The 12314-nt window shown below is 37.2% G+C and overlaps 1 pseudogene; it reads right to left on the minus strand.

Moving 5' to 3' along the window:
• Positions 1–2719: 2719 nt before the first annotated feature.
• On the minus strand, positions 2720–3239 carry LOC131605376 (disease resistance protein Roq1-like; annotated as a pseudogene).
• Positions 3240–12314: the final 9075 nt, after the last annotated feature.

The following is a 12314-nucleotide window of genomic DNA, read 5'->3' on the forward strand; positions in this document are numbered from 1 at the left end:
TTGGCCATATTGCGGTGCATTAGGCCTTTGTTGGTATCCACCTTGGTTTTGGAAAGGAGCTTGTCTTTGTTGATAACCTCCTTGATTTTGATTCGCCATATAATTCACTTCATTCACCGGTGGACAATATCCGGTAGGGTGGTCTCCACTACAAAGCTCACACGAAGCGACTTGTTTGTTCTTGTTAGGATCATGTAATTCCTTGAGTTGTTGAGGTAACCTTGCCATTTGTTTTGTAAGCTCCTCTACTTGTTGAGAAAGAAGCTTGTTCTGAGCAAGAATAGCAACAAGAGCAAGAATAGCATCATTGGTTCCTAGTTCAATAAGCCCCGGTTTCTTTTGAACAACTCCTCGGTTATGTTGCACCTGATGATCATTTCTGGCCATTTTCTCAATTATCTCTATGGCCTCCTCTGCTGTCTTAGCCATTAAGGAACCTCCAGCTGTAGCATCTAACAGAAGCTTAGGTTGTGGTTGTAAGCCATTACGAAAAATGTGAATCTGAGTGAGTTCATCAAATCCATGACTAGGACACTTTCTCAACATTGACTTATATCTTTCCCATGCCTCATTAAGAGTTTCATTCACACCTTGAGAGAACACTGAAATTGCTGTTTTTGCTTCAAGTAACCGTGACTGAGGGAAGAACCTATCAAGAAACTTTTCTTCTAACTCATTCCAATTTGTCATGGTTTGAGTGGGTTGGTCTAGATACCAATCCTTTGCTTTGCCGATCAAGGAGTGAGGGAATAACCTCTTAAACACCTGCTCTTCCTCTCTTTCAGGGGCTCCGACTGCTCCAGCAATTTCATAAAACTTTGTCAAGTGTGTATATGGGTCCTCATGGTCAAGACCTGCAAAGGGACTAGCATAAAGTAGCTGAAGAATGCCAGTCTTCATTTCAGAATTTCTTGCATTGTTGTCATTTCGTGCAAACTGGGCTGCTCTTCTCGGACTGTTAGCACATGGTGCTCTAGGAGGTGGTGGTGGTGGTGGTGGTGGATCCTGTTCTCCATGCCCTACCATCTCTTCTTCTATAACTTGTGGTGCTGATGAAGTAGTAGCTTCTTGGGCTAATCTTCGTTCTTTGGCTAGTTTCCTTCTTCTTCTGGTTTTACTGTTCAATCTCCTTGCGGTTCTTTCAATTTCTGGATCAAAAAGAAGTTGATCTGCTGGTACACTCCCACGCATAAACCAGAGCTGAAACACTAACCAAAAAGTGAGCAAAGACTAGGTAATAATAATAATATTTATACTCAAAACACACAAAAACTATTGCTATGCTTTTAATATCTTAACGCCAATCCCCGGCAACGGCGCCATTTTGTTAGAATTGTATAGGATAAGTATTTTTAGTATCGTCTACTCAGGGATTGATGCGATATTATCGCCGTTCTATAGCTTAGTGTATTTTGAGTTAAGGCTCTGGATGTTTTTAGTGTCATGAAAGATAAATAGCATGAAAAGAAATTTAAGACAATAACTTAAGTTTTAAAAACGGTTTGGTAAAACTGTGTCAAGATTAGTGTTCATTAGATTGCTTCATATGTACTCTAAAGATTATATATATGAACCTATTCATGATTAATACAATCACGTATCCTCTCGATACTGTTTATCTCTAAAGCAATATCGTGATTATTATCATATTCACCGTCAGATGATCTCTCATGCCGACAATCAACATGATAATCTTAAAAGCTCGATACTTGTGAATATCAACTCACAAATCTATCTCTAGAGTTTGTGTATTGATAGATGAATATCTTTTAGGTCTAGCTTTGAAACATATCTCTCAATAATGATCCAAAACAACAATTGAAACATAAATAACAAGATATTCACCATGTATTAATCATTAACCAAGTTCATACATAATAGATCAAAGAAAGTACATATTTACAAACTAACTACCTCTAATCTTGACACAAGATGAAACTTAGCCCTCCATATCCATGGAAGCTTCAACAACAAGCAACAAACCAAGATTTAGTGACATCAAACTCAAGAAGATCAAAGAAAGATGTTTGGAAATCTTGATTTTCTCTTAAGAAAAATGGTTTTTATCTTCCTCTCTTGCCCTAACTTTTCTTTCAAGTGTGTGTTATGATAAGAACTCCCCAAAACCACCTTTTTCATCAATTTTATGTGGCTAAGAACAAAAGTTGAAAAAGTAGGTCCGCTGAGCGGAGCAGTAAAAATATCTGTTTTGTCTTCAAGGTCCGCTGAGCGGAGGTAATTTTTCACTTATCCCTGCCCATGTCCGCTTCAACTCCGCTGAGCGAACTTTCTTGTGGGAAATCTCTGCCTGGGTCCGCTTCAGCTCCGCTGAGCGGAGCTTCTTGCACAAAAATTCCTCTTTTGCCTTTCCAACCTCATTGCAAGCTTGCTTTGACTATTCTTTTCATTCCATATTGCCCAAAAGTTGCTAAAACCTAAAGAAAAACATAACAAGAGTTAATAAACTAACTTAATTTAGAAAATAACCCAAAATTATTTATTTACATACTATTATATCAAAAGGTAATCAAATTTGGCACAAGAGTTTAAGAAATACCACAAAACTTATATACAAAATATGCACAAAATGGGATTCTAAACTTATACCACAAAACTTATACCACAAAACTTATAATATTTGTCCTTCGATTCTCTCTTAATCTTGACAACATACCTATCCACTCAGAGACATCTCGACTATACAAAAATGAGTCAACACTTAAATTGCTAATGGAGGAGAATTGTTATATGTTAGTACTTCATATATCAAGTATATGTAACCATTCATTATATCATCAATTTTGAAAGTTTTCCTATAAAATAAAAAGTAGAAAGACACATATACGATCCAAGAGACGAAACTCTGTATACTTCATTTACTCCATGCTCTTTCGAGTTGTGCTTATTTCTAGAAGGTATGATTATTATACTCCTTGTGCCTAGCCATTCTCTTTTCATGTCTAATTTATTTAGTTGATCAACTTCATCAACATTATAAAGATTAACGAGGGATTTTATTAGATATAGCCTAGTTGGAATCAAATTGGAAGCCATAAGAAGATTGCATATTTGAAGATTTTCTTCTTTAAGAGTTTGACAAGAAATTGCTTTTGTACTCTAATTGAAACATGATCTCCATAAACTTTACTTACATCATCAATAAAGTAGTAAACATTAAACTGATTAGAGATTATGGAATACTAAGCAAGAGTAAGAATTGTCTTCCCTATTCCATCCATTCTACAAATCCCTACTACTCAAATGTGATAGCAGGCCCAAAAGAATAATTAAAAGACCAACTTATTTAAATGATTATATGTTAAATTGAGTTATTGTTATTTCTTTGCTTTAGCCTTTTCCGTTTGGGCTAGGCCCATTAAGAATATCCACCCAATGCTGTATGTATTTAACCCTCCTTGTTGTTCAAAGGAAGGCAGAAAATTAATGAAAAGTTATCTTCTTTTATGTTTTGTGTTTATTCAATGGTAAACCCTAGTTTTGGTAATGGTTGCTAACTCTTTTACATCATTGGTGCTTTCATCTTGTTCCCATGCATCCTAAACCAAACCAGCCCACCCCGCAAGAGATTGTTGAACAAGCTGTTCAAACCTCTAGCATTAGACTTGATAATGTTGTCAATCAACTCCATTCAGATCTAGATGATCATTTCTTGTTCGTTCGAACAGATCTGGATAAAACTCAGTAAAATCTGCAGCAAATCAACACTCGAATGGAAAACGAACGCAGATTTCAGATTCTCGTTATGATTCTATCATGACTACCCTAAACAAGCTGCTGCTACAGTCACCGCAGCATACTGCTGCTGGTGCAACAACCGCCTCAGCTTCAGGTACTAAATCTAATGCCTATTCTATCCCTATGCTCATTTCTCCCTTGTCCGCTGTTCATTCTTCCACCTATACTCTGTTACGATCCACCGCCACTACCCCTTTCACAACCGTGACCACCCCTATTCCTAACTTCACATACAACCCCCACACGGTGATTTCTTCACCCTACACTTATATCCATTTCATTCCCGCGATCTTACCCCCACCAAACCCTTATTCAATCCCTTTTACACCCCAACAGTCAATTAACCACCTCCAACATATTCCCCCATTACCCCCTTTTCGTACCCCAAAATTGGAGCTATCTTTGTTTGATGGGTAAAACCCCTTAGAGTGGCTATTCCAAGCGGATCAGTTCTTTGGTTTCTACAACTTACCTCCGAAAAATAGATTATCCATGATTTCCTTTTACATGAAGGGTGAAGCCTTAGGATGGTTTAAGTGGATGCACCAAAATAACTTACTTACTGATTGGGCCTCCTTTACTAGAGCCTTAGAACTCAGATTCGGGCCTTCTACCTTTGCCAATCACCAGGCGGAACTATTTAAATTGAAACAAACGAATTTTGTCGTTGAATATCAAGCTGCCTTTGAAAAATTGGGTAATTAAGTGATCGTATTATCCCATGAGGTCATACATAATTGCTTTATTTCTGGTTTACTACCGGAAATTCAGAATGAAATCGCTATTCACAAACCTACTTCTATTTCCCAGGCCATTGGGCTATCCAAACAAATTGAATCTAAATTAAGGGAAGCCGAACCTGAATACCAGAAATCATTCACCAGCCCATGCACTAATCCAGCAGCGTCCAAACTCCCATCACTACTACAACCCCCATTAACCCTAAACCGAACCCCCTACTCAAACACCTAAATTTCACATCTGTCGCCTTTCAAATGCCCAGCTCCAAGAACGTCGCGCACAAGGGTTATGTTTCTATTGCGACGAGAAATTTATTTCCGGCCATAAATGTTCAGTTGGAAAATTCCTTTTACTACTAGTTGATGAGGAAGACTCCTGCATACAAGATGATATCTCAATTGTTCCTGATACAAATTTACTGCCTGAGTCTGATGAATCCTATTTCCAACTCTCACCTCAAGCTTCTTGTGGCCAACTCTCCCCCAAAACCCTCAAATTTAGCGGCACTATCCTTGGATTACCGGTCACTATTCTAATTGATGTTGGAGGCACCCATAACATCCTTCAACCTCGGATTGCTCACCACCTCAAACTCACAACAACTACCATCCCTCATTTTTCCGTTATGGTGGGCAATGGTTCTAAACTTGTCTGTTCCGTACTTTGCCAGCAAGTTCCAATCACTCTGCAAGATAATTTATTCACCATTCCCTTCCACCTACTTCCAATAAAGGGAGTTGATGTTATCCTTGGCATGGAATGGTTACGTACCCTTGGACCTCTCATGGCTGACTTTTCAATTCCTAAACTATCCTTCACCTACAACAACGATGACATTACACTTATCGGAGATCCTAGAGAGCTTCCTTCGACCTCCTCTTACCATCAACTTTGCCACCTCATTCATACAAACTCCATAGCCTCTTTCCACTTATTACTTTTTCAACCCACCTCCCCACCAGAATTGCCTAAATTACCAACAACCTCCAATCCTTTGGAATCCTTACCCTCTAACATTCCTCACCAAATTTCCAACATACTAAAATCCTTTCCCTTGTAAGTGCATCCCAACTATATCCTTAGGTAAATTTGAAGATTTTATTCTCACTAAATATGTTACTTCTTTGATAATTTTCCTAATCTATGCATATTGTAACCTAAAATACCAGAGAATATAAATACCAAATCATCACACGACATATCCAAACAACAACTATAAAAATTAATTCATGAAACTTAAATAGTGCTTCTGTAATTAATTTAGTAGTTCAACGAAACAATTAAAATTTTATTAATAAACTTATAAGTGTTGACGAAGTTGTTGCAAAGATAAAAAATACTACTTCTTATCCCTTACATCCCAACCATAGATATTCACCATGTTAAAGCTCCCTTCCATCTTTGCACTTCCTCTAAATTTGCTTTGAATCTTTTTTCATGTTTTTGAAAGAAATTTTCTTAAACGCCACTTTAGTTTTGAACGTAAAAAGACTCATGTGCGTCATAGAAAATAGGTAGAACCGTTTGTCCTGAAACTTGAATAATGGAGAAATTTTTGCATGGAGCTCTTTGTTTCCACCGATTTTATGCCGCCTCCTCCAGTCAAACCACCAGATGTAGGAAGTGCATCTTAGCCTCTTAAACCGTCATTCTGGGATATTCTCTCTAAAGTCAAAGGAACTACTATTATGAAGAAGAGAGTATAGCGTATTGAAAGGGGCTTATGAAAGTACTTCTTGAAGGAGGAAATTGATTGCTACCAAAGGTAACAATGGATGGGAAATTTTTTCAGGAACTGTGCAACCCTTGGAAGGAGACACTAGTCACTAAGCTCCTTAGAAAGAATGTAGGCTATCATTGATGAAGGAAAGGATGAAGAAGATTTGGAAACTTACCGAAGGTTTTTGAGATCATGGTCATTGTTTGATCATTATTTGTCAATGTCTCGATGGACTCCAAACTTTGCATCTCCTCTCGCAAAGATGGATAAGACTTTAGTTTGGACAGAATTTCCAAAGCTTAACTTATTGTATTATGATGAAAGTTTCCTCCTTCTTGGTTTGACATATTTTGTAGGTACTCTTGTTAAAATAGATACTAACGCCCTAAATATTGAGAGGGGAAGGCTTGCCAGAATTTGCATGGAGATTGAATCTGAAATTATCGATTTTCAAAAAGGTCAATGTTAATGGCCACTGGTGATACAATAGACAATATGAAATTCTTCATATTATTTGCTCCAGTTGTGTTTGTTATGGACATCACATTTGTGATTGTAAAAAAACACTAGATAATATGACGCAGTTGGGTGATCCTACGGTGGCGCAACCAAGAGGTCCGCCAAAAAACAATGACGTCCATAAGAAAATACTAATAGATCTACATCAAATTCTATGGAGTATAAGAAAAATTTGAAATTATTTGATTTTAGGTGTCTTTTTTAGACCATTAAATTTACCTTAGGCACAATACATCATAGATTTCCATTATTTTAACAATTTTTCATATTTTTTATTCAAACAATAAATTTTGTACAAATAATTTTAAATGTCCTCAAAACATTAAATTCCCTCATTAAAATGTCTCATCCAAACACATTATCAATAAGCTTAAATTGGAGTTTAAAACATGAAAATTAGGGTCTTGGTCAATTAGGGGGTCATGAATCGATTCATGAACTTACATGAATCAATTTCCACACACATAATATAAGCCCATCACCTTTGAATTGATTCATAGGGGCCATGATTCGATTTATAGTTTTAAAATCCTCCTTGAATCAATTCAAATGCTTCCTAAATCAATTCAAACAATCATCAACCTAGACAAACAAGATTTCCTTTCTAGAGTTCTATATTCAAACCTACTATAATCATCCTTGCCCTTAATCATGGTCTCATAGAACTCCTAAAATATAACAATTTAGCAACACCAACTCAAAGTACTAAGTCTTAGCATGCACTCATCATGAATTATTTGATAATGTATTGATTTTTGTAGATGCCTTAGTTGTTTTTATGGGTGTTGTTTATACGAAAGTTACAATTGTCGATTTCTTGAGTTTTGTTGACTCTTTGGCTAATGTTAGCCATTATGTGATGTTCTCTTGTTGTGAGCTGATGATTAAACACATATTAATCGACTTTATAAGATGATATATGAATGGTAGAATACTTTGGTTGTTGATTATTTTGTTGTGATGAGCATTGATATATTGTGATAAGTATATGATGTTGTGCAAACATGATAACTGATAATAATAAGGCAAAATACCCTTTTTGGTCCCTTATGTTAACCCCAGAGTTCATTTTGGTCCCTTAACTTCAAAAAGTGTCATATTGGTCCCTTAACTCTTCAAAAGGTGTCATTTTAGTCCTTTTTGTCATATTAGCGACGAAAATAACGACAATTTTTTTAGTTTTTTCGTCGCTAATGTGACAAAAAGGACTAAAATGACACCTTCTGTAGCGATAGTTATTTCTTGGTAAAGTTAAATGATGTGTAACTTTCGAACCGTAGGTCTGTTTTAGTGTCGTTTCGAGTACGATGAATCTTATGAGATAGCGGAATGAGGTGTGAATCCAATTATTTTTAAATATGATTTTATCTCTTGGTGAATGATGTATTGTACATATATGTGATGAGATGTGTTAAATACATGCTATGTTGAAATATTAATCATGTGACGATTTGTTTAATTGGATGATGTATTGTTGACATATATGATGAAATGTGACAATATGAGATGTTGTTTTGAAAACATTACGATGTGATGATTGTTGAGAATTATATGATGATGATTGATGATTTGTGAATATTAATATGCTGTTAATATTAATAGGTTGATTGTGGTCAATGTATGTGAATGATTGAATGATGCTTGGACATGTACATACTTGTTTGTGATGATATTGGTGAGATGAAATGAGACGATGTTAAGCATCGGATCGGTGATGATATAAGTATGTGATATGTGTGCATTCATTCATAAATCATTTACATTGGATCCTGTTGATGAGTGGATCGTTGGTGGCTAATTCCCATTGTGCGGAGATTAGTAAGCAGTCATCGTGTGCCCATGGGGGTGTGAGCGATGAGGTTAGTCGTGAGCCCATGTGGAGTGTGAGCGACTTGAAGGGCAGTATCACAGAGAGAAGTCCCGTGAATGTGATTCACGAATTTTGGTACCACATGCATAGTGTCAGTTGTGTCATATGCATTTTGTCATAACATGATTGTATGGATTTCTGTGTTTGTGTTGTAATCTATTATTGTGTGAATTGATGAATAATAGATGTGAATCTGAATATATGACAAATTGGGTGAATGATATATTATGATGTTTTGTTGCTTATGAATGCATAACATTGATTAATTGAGAATGAGACTCACCCTTACTTGTTGACAATTTTCAGATTGAGGATAGCTACTTTCGACTTTGTGAGGATTAGCTCATAAGTCGGTTTAGTTGTTGTGTCGGTGTCATGCTCTGATAGATGTAACACTGGGGACGCGATGTTTTGAGTTTCGAATTATAACTCTATTGTTTATTTTATTTCAAGTCTGATACATTAACGATGTAATGTTGACTTGATGATTTGATTCCGCTGTGTAAACATGTTTTTTATCTATGAGTTATAATTTCAGATGTTTCAGTGAATGCATGACATATGCCGAACGTGTGTTTTCTTTTATTTTTGAATTGTGACACCCTTTGCATGTTTACTCTGATTTAATTTTGTTTAATTTCCGTGGGGTATTAGAGGGGTGTTACAATAGTGGTATCAGAGCAGGTCGGTCCGTCCGGCCAATTGTTGAGTCAGCTGAGTTGCGCGACAGTTGTATATTGTCGGCATTTTATTCCTTGGTACGCGACATGTGAGTGAATCACTGTCGGTACTTGGTTGTTTGTTGCAGGTGTTGGATTGAAACAAGTGGGGGAGAAGCTTCGCTTCTCGGTTATGTTTCAGTTGTAAGAAGATTGATTCAGTAGGCTGTTGTTGGCAACAATACGAGCGTTGTTGGAGTTTGTTGTTTCCCGAATTGAAGGTGACTTGGAATTAAGACTTCACTGGGAATTGAGTTGGAACATCTTGAAGGAAGATGATTAGAGGTAATTGACAGTTATTGTAAGAGAAGGAAATTGGAAAGTTGCGGTGTGTCAGCTCTACTGGTGTACTGCGAAGATGTCAGTTGAGTAGCCTTACGTCTCGGAAGAGATTCAGTTGCAAGTTTGCAAAGGGGATTGCTGTAGTAACGTTTCAGAAATCGCACTTCGGCGATGGGATGTGTTGCTCAAGTTATAATAATGTTTGGAAGTGAAGAGATATGATAAGGGGCTGTTTGGAATGTGATAGAGTTGAAGAGAATGAGTTTTTGAGAGAGATTTTCGTAAGCAAAACGCAGGAAAATTGATGAATAGCTGCGGAACTTCGAAAATTCATAACTGGAGTTCTGGACATCCGAATTGAGTTCCGTTTGAAGCATCGGAAAGCTAACGAGATGAACTTTGTTATAAAAATAGTTGCAGCAGTTGTAACATATTTAATTGTGTCAGGATGACGTTGGAAAGAGGTGAAGTTACAGTTACTCTTGTTCTTACAACTAGACTTGTTTATTGGTACTGCACGGGATGTCAGTGTCAGTGTTGAATGGATTGAAGGAATAATTAGAAGGTTGTTGAGAAGTAAATTTAAGAATTGAATGTACCATTTGAAGAGTTTTGGGAATACTGTATAGAGCGTCGCTGCATGATGTCGATGTTGCATGTTGGATGACGTTGGAAGATCCATATCTTGAGTTCTGAGTGTCGGATTAATGTGCCGTTTGAGCCTACGAAGAGGTGAAATTATGTTCTACCTGTCGCGGGCGAAAAACCGTTTTGTTCCTCTTTTTTGTGGGATGAGACACCTGATGCCTTCTTTGGGCTCGAGTGCTCAAAAAAATGATTTTTCTTTTGTACGGACCAAACTTTTTATTGTTTCCAAAAGAGGAAAAGGAAAAAAGCTGCAATAACCTAAAAGTGGGGGGAGAGATCTTTGGGTAAGAGGGTTGGTTATACGAAGGGAAGGTATCAGCACCCAACGTATCTATAGTACTCTATAGGTTTCTTTGCTTTGTTTTTTTCATTCCATGCTTGTTATGGTGGAGGTTCTGTGAGAAAGAGGTGGGACCTAAGGTGTTTGTTTGATTATGCTCGCAAAGATCATCGCGATCCTCTGCATACATATCCCTTAGAGGGAATCAGAGCATCTGTAGCTCGGGGTCTACGGGTGCTAAGGTTTGAATGGTTTTTTTGTTTTGTTTTGCTCGCCAAGGATCGACCTTGTGCCTACGTATTCTCAAAGGGATGTTGAGAAAGTCAGAGCAATCGTAGTTCCCACTTATGCTAGTGGAAGCAAAGGAAAATAGACAAATGTCGTCTAAATGCTAGATGTATCTAATCTATATCATCACATACATCTGTTTGGTTTTTTTGTTTGTTTAACCAGCCTTGTGGCAAAAAACTTTCAATGAAGTCAGCCTTGTGACAAAAAGTTTTGATTAATCAGCCAGCCTCGTGGCAAAAGTTTCAATGAAGTCAGCCTTGTGACAAAAACTTTGATTAATCATCCAGTACGGTGGTAAAACAGTTTGATTGATTAGCCAGCCTTGTGGCAAAAAAGTTTGATTTTGATTGATTGATTGTTTGTGATGATATAGGAGAGATACTCCTAGCATAGAGATGAAAAATGTCTAATCTCCTAGGGTATTTGATTTGGATATTGGGGATGCTTATAAGAAGCCCGTGGGTCCTTGTACGAAGCCCAAGAGGAGGCTATCCGAGGGTCCTTGCATTGTAAGCCCAAGAGGAGGCTATGGGAGGGACAATCCAGGGTCCTTGCATTGTAAGCCCAAGAGGAGGCTATGGGAGGGTCACTCGTTTGTACAAAGCCCAAGGGGAGGCATGGTATAGTTGGTTTGAGCTCTTAGAGCGATTTCACCGGGAAACCATACTCTATGTCCTAACCTAAACTAGGGAGATTCTTTGCACGAAGCCCAATAGGAGGCTATGGGGAACCTAGTGTTGTACTAAGTTGAACAAGCATATATAACACAATCACAAGTATGAACAAGTACGAACAAATATGAACGAGTACATGAACAAATATGAACAGTTATATGAACAGATATGAACAAGTATGAACAAGCACATATATATGACAAAGTGTGTGCATATAATGGAGTTTATGAAGGAAATATACCTGTAAGCATGCTCCATTTGTATACATAGGGGCTCGGGACTCATACTCGGGGAGAGGCCCTTTTGAGTTTATTCAAAGCTATGTAAACAGGTATTCACAAAGGGCTTGGGACTTATACCTACATGGAGGCCCATGGTATTTTTGGGAAGATTTAAAGAAACCTTCATTTTTGGTTTGTATTTCAAAGTTAAAAATCAAACTGATCGAGATATGCACAAAAGGCGTACAATGAAATACCTAATTTCATGTACTGGAGTGGGTATGTACAAAAGGGCTTGGGACTTATACCTACGTGGAGGCCCGTGGTATATTTGAAAAGCTTTGGATAATTTGAAGTTTTGTTGTTTTGAAAATGATTTGAAAACTGTTTGAAAAGATTTTGTTTTTGAAGAAGTTTTATTGTTTAAAGAAAAAAAAAACAAACTGTACAAAAAGAAAAGAAATGGGACTTACACTCTCTAATATTCGAGAGGCCCCACTGTTTTGAAAAACAATGGATGATTTGAAAGTGAATTGGTTATTGTTGTGAAAACAGTTGATTGAGTTTTAGGCTTACCTCGAAGAATGAGAAAA

This window comes from Vicia villosa, linkage group LG5, assembly GCF_029867415.1.
Source record: "Vicia villosa cultivar HV-30 ecotype Madison, WI linkage group LG5, Vvil1.0, whole genome shotgun sequence".
In the NCBI taxonomy this organism is placed as follows: domain Eukaryota; kingdom Viridiplantae; phylum Streptophyta; class Magnoliopsida; order Fabales; family Fabaceae; genus Vicia; species Vicia villosa.